The following is a 5,795-nucleotide window of genomic DNA, read 5'->3' as shown; positions in this document are numbered from 1 at the left end:
AACCACGATGTGATTTCAGGCTGCACTGTGGAGGTGTTCACCTTGCAGAGGAGTTGAAGGTCCCTTCATCTAACATCTCTCTATTTCTGCTCTTTATTGTTCCTCTACTCTTTGTAATACTTAATATTGATCCGCTGATAAAAACAAATTACTGAATATGACCTTTGTCTTGTTTGGTGACGCCTTTTTTTAGTCGCGGCCAACGCTAACCTTGCTGACAAATACATTGCATTTCCTGTGACTGCTTCGTTGATAAAAGAAATCCCATGTTTCACCCAATAAACGTTTTCAATGTGAAGCAGCAACAGTGGATGATTTGCATTAGCAGTAAGTTAATAAAGCTCTGACACAGCTGGAGGATAGGTAATGGTAAACAGTGACGCTGATACAGAATGTAAATGCATTGAATAGATATCACAGAGAAATGCTGACCATAAATAGTATCAAACGGTTTGATTTAAAGCTGCAGTAGGCAGTATATTTTTCGGCATCATTGGGCAAAAATGCCATAATAACCTTTTAGCATATTGTAATTCAAGTGTTCTGAGAGATAACTAGACTTCTGCTCCTCCTCATGGCTCTGTTTTCAGGCTTTAAAAAATCTAGCCTGTGACGGGAGACTTTGGCCAATCACAGGTCATTTCAGAGAGAGAGAGCGTTCCTATTGGCTGTTCATTCAATGAAGGCAGCTGTCAATCACTAGCAAACTCCGACCAAACGGTCAAACTAGGCAGCGCTGATCAAATATGAATTAACATTCTGTTACTGTAATGTCTATTTCTCTCCTCAAATGTTTTCAGAATCATCTTGAAGTGTACTGTTTAGCTGTAAAATGAGAAATATATTATACATATACAAACATATTTGCTCTAATTCTACCCGTTGCTACTTTAAGTATCATAACTTCAAGCATATTTTGATGTCATTCATTTCATGTATTTTTTGTCAGTTTGAACTACTACATACTCACAGAACTAGTGCTGCCTGTTATATGGTGACTGACCATCACAGCTGATATTACAATACTCAGAACATCCCGTGAATTTATGCCATTGTTTCAGAAAACCACCACTCAAAGTAACAGTCCAAAAGAGTTGTGTCTGAGAGATGCTTCAACAAAAATGTGTTTTATTGACTTTAGTCAAAATACTGAAAGGAAGCCACCGTACTGCACATACAATGAAATCAAAGCCAATCACCAGAGCACATTGCATATTTCTTCAAACAATAAAACATCATCTTGCTGCAGATAAAGCCACTTTAAAAATCAACACATTTGAACATCTGTGATTACAGAATTTTTAATACAAAACAAACCAGCAGCTCTCCAGGGCTAAATAATGACAGAATTAGACACATTAAACACTCTCACACACACACTAGCATGTCTAAGGGAGTTCTACAATGCTACTGTCAGCAAATCAACACATTTTCAGTGCTTGAAGTGGGGAAAAAAGTGCTGGTACTCCCCTTATTCACATGTTGCCGTGTGTATCAGCCGGTATCAGCAATTATTATTACATTCTGAATTTCTACAGAAACGATAGGCTACTAGTAGTTAATGGGTTTGTGGGTTCTCCCCCAAGAAAATCTGAAGTTTTTTTTACTTAAAACTATGCAATTTCACATCATTTCGGTCGGATCATTATCATTACTATTTATTACACGGCTTTGTTGAATACTAAATTCTGATTGGTCAATCACGGCGTTCTATCCATCCATCCATTCATTATCTGTAACCGCTTATCCCATTCGGGGCCGCAGGGGGGCTGGAGCTGATCCTAGCTGACATTGGCTGAAGGTGGGGTACACCCTGGACAGGTCTCCAGACTATCACAGGGCTGACACATAGAGACAGACAACCATTCACACTCACATTCACACTTACAGGACATTTAGAGTCAACAATTATTCTAACCTGCATGTCTTTGGACAATTAATCAATTGTCTTTATCAATTAAACTGCCAATACACACATTAAGGTTACAAAGACAATGTGATAAACTTTATATTATAATTACGCCATCACCAAATGACTTGTTCCACCATATACAGTATATACACTCTATGCATGTTCCCAACATGTGTACTGAAACCGCAGCTCTGTCCACAAAACAAGGTTTTACCTTGTTTCATTTACATTATGCTATACAGCTTGCCTTCCACCCTCTTGCAGTCCCGCACGTGATTCCAAAGGTTCCAAGCAAAAGATGTTTGTAAGAGAAGAGCTTGTCATCAGAGAGACAGTCAAAGCCACTTCCACTTTAAGAATCTATCATCACTTCAGTATGATGCAGTTTTGTAAGAAAAGAAAGCAGTTACTGTCCTTCTGGTGTGAACTTTAAAGCTGCACTTATCTTTTTTCTTCTTTTTTATTAGCAATGGATCAAAAAATTGTGTAATGGCAAAAGAGGTTGCTAGTAGTGATGAACCCCACAGAGAATTATCACCAACTCCCTTCCCCTTAATTCTATGGAGCGTTTTGGCACATTTCAGCTAATTGTCTTGGTTTACCAACCGCTGTTTTCAGCAAGATAGCTCTGATAAACCCACTGTACGCTACATATCCAGCACCAAACGACAGACAGAACGAAATAACAACTAGATGCTAAACATATTGGAGTATTTAGAAGCTAAAGATCTTTATAGGATGATAATATATCATTGTTGTGTTCACAGCTTGTTACTCTGCCCCCATGTGGCCCAAACAAATCATGGAATTTTTCTTTAACTTTTAATAAGACTGCAAATGTTTTAAGCTATTTATTTTCATTAAGCACTGCTTCACTGCTTCATGGCACTTTTTGAAGAAAAAATGAGCTAAAATATACTGCAAATAACAAGAGGGAATTCTGCTTAGTCGATGGTAATAAAGCATAAAAACACAAATACATTTTGTGAACTAATTACGTCAAAGAGCCAACTACATCCAGCAGGATCAGTGTGGGCATGCAGTGCATTTAAGAAATCCCAGAAAAACATAAAAGTAAAAACAATCAAATCATGACTTACGTATCACTTACAGCACTGTACATCATCATTTACAGTAACTATAATGAAAGAGAAAGGAACAAGGACATGTTGACCATATTTACATGCAGTATGTTCTTCAAGAGTTTAATTTGTTGAGTTAGAATCTTTAAGCTTTTCTTAATTACCCGTTGGAAATGCATGTTTAACCGACATGCTGCTCACAAGATAAAAATAATGTCTAATAATAGCTAATAAACCCTCGTACTGACTGAGTCATATGGGAAAGTTATTTACACTTGCTTTCTGACATTAAAGATAATGTCAGGAAGCTAATATCACTCAATACAGTGTATACAATGTACATGTGTATTCTAAGGTGCTAAAGTATTAGCATGATAGAGCCTTCTGGGACTCATGATGACAGTGTCAGTGTTGTCATCAGTTAAAGCTGACTTATGGGACAAGTTTATGAAAGCAAATAATTCCCTTGAATATATAAATATCCCCTTGTGGAATTTAATCACTACTGAATACCACTTCATTTAAAACACTGAAATATGGAAACTTCATGTTCCAAATATGTTAATGCTGGATCAAAATATATTTTTTTCATTTTATTATATAATGAAAAACAACAGAACTCAGAATTGACTAAAAAATCTTTCAGTGGAGGCTGTGATCAAATTTCACAATTAGATATTCAGTTGCTTATAAGATTTTAAACTTTATGGCCAGTATGTTCTTCCATAGAAGTTCCCCAAAACCTGGTGTAGGCCTACTCCTCGACAAATTACTGGTACAAAAGAACAATAATTGTGTTTTTTGAAATGTTGAGTTGTGTCTTAAAACTCAGTTTTAAAATGTATTTTTAGAGAGTGCTGCAGGAATGAGTCCTAAAACCTGAAAATGAGTTAGCTTTTTTGCACTTCCGGTTACTTCGTCTCAAAGTCAATGTTTTGTTTTTTTTAATGGGTTTTTAGTTAGATGACTGAAAAAAGGTCTGTTGTTAACACAATCTTAAGAGATTAAAATTTTTTGTTCTATACGACAAAAAATACGTTAGTAAATACCCGACTCTGGAATTTTGAAGCTTTTACGTGTCTTAAAAAATGCGATTGCTAACATGCGGCTAAATGAGATTACAGAGGTTTTCAGGGACACTAAATCTCTTCAATCCGACTCGTCCATCTTTACAGCCTCGTTGTGTTTATACTCACGCTCATGTGACCGTGGTGGTATACTTCGTTTATAGTCAAACGTTTACTTCTGCCAATTGCATTCACGCTACAAAAATCATAAAAGTGGTATTCAGTTGTGAAGATTATCTTGCTGAACAAAACGTGTCAGTATCATAAACTTTTTTCCCATAACCGATAACGCATTAACACAAAATTGTTTTAACGGCACCAATTTCATTAACGCATTAACGCAATCGATCTTTCGGAGGTTGTGGGGGCTCAGTTTTAAAGCTAGAGAGAAGATACCGGCATCATGTCGAGATGGAGGTTAAATAATGCTCCAAACTAAATTTTGGCGAGGAAAAGCTGTAATGGCCGTTTTCAAAGGGGTCCTCTAACTTCTGACCTCCAGATATGTGAATGAAAATGGGTTCTATGGGTACCCACGAGTCTCCCCTTTACAGACATGCCACTTTATGATAATCACATGCAGTTTGGGGCAAGTCATAGTCAAGTCAGCTCACTGACACACTGATAGCTGTTGTTACCTGTTGGGCTGCAGTTTGTCATGTTATGATTTGAGCATATTTTTTTTATGATAAATGACGTACATTTTGAACAGATGAAAAATGTGTGATTAATTTACGATTAATCATGATTAATCATGGACAATCATGCAATTAATCCGGATTAAATATTTTAATCGAATGACAGCCCTATAAATGATATAATGCATGCAGGGCTGTAAATAACAATCATTTTTTAAATGTATATTTCATGACGGTAATGGATCACTTCTTCTGACCCTTGACTTGACCAAATTAGCTGCACAGATTGAAAATCACCTTTCAACGAAGTAAAAATGAACAGGTAGTTCAATGTTCAGATGAGACTGTTTTCCTTACCAAATGACTGATAATGAGTGTTCTAGTCGAGCAGCTAGAGAAGGTCAGCAGCAGAGGAGTATAAGGTCAGGAAAATTCACTACAGACAGTATATTTCTTAAAGGTGCGATGTGTAAGATAGCCTATGGCCAGAAGTTTAAAACATTTGAAAAGTGTACTAACATTATCAACAGAATGTGAAGAGGTAACAATATGTCAAAGATGTATTGTGTTGCAGAGATACCTACAGAAATGAGCATGCTAGCCAGCTAGCCCCGGCCCGTCCTGTCTTGTAATACCACTTGTACCTCGAGAGGTGATAGTGAGTCACTGTAGCGCCAGTCTTCCCTCAGTCCAGAGAACAAAGACGTAGAGCAGCACCGAGGGCTTTGTCAATAGGCTCGTTGGAGATGAGCCAGGCTGATCACCGGCGATCGCTGCACAATGCATGCCGGTTAGATTTGATGCCGACTTGATGCCGACTTGCTGCACCTCACAAGGCACCGCAGTTGCTCTCCAACGACTGCAAGACCCAGGGCATTATGGGAAACGTCTGGCTGTCGCCTGATCAAAGAGCCGATTGGCTCTTAGTTTTGACAACAAACACCACATGTTGTAGAAAGTCACAACTTTCTGTGTAATTGTAATATTTAACACTAAATTGTAGATTATTAGTCTCATGTTGTGCACTGAAGGTTTCATCTGTTAACAAACACATCTTGTGCTGTTGATAATAATAATAATAATTATTATTATAATA

The sequence above is a fragment of the Sebastes umbrosus genome, chromosome 4 (assembly GCF_015220745.1).
Source record: "Sebastes umbrosus isolate fSebUmb1 chromosome 4, fSebUmb1.pri, whole genome shotgun sequence".
NCBI lineage: Eukaryota > Metazoa > Chordata > Actinopteri > Perciformes > Sebastidae > Sebastes > Sebastes umbrosus.
The sequence above is the reverse complement of the archived record's forward strand: the minus strand, read 5'-3'. Positions refer to the sequence as shown.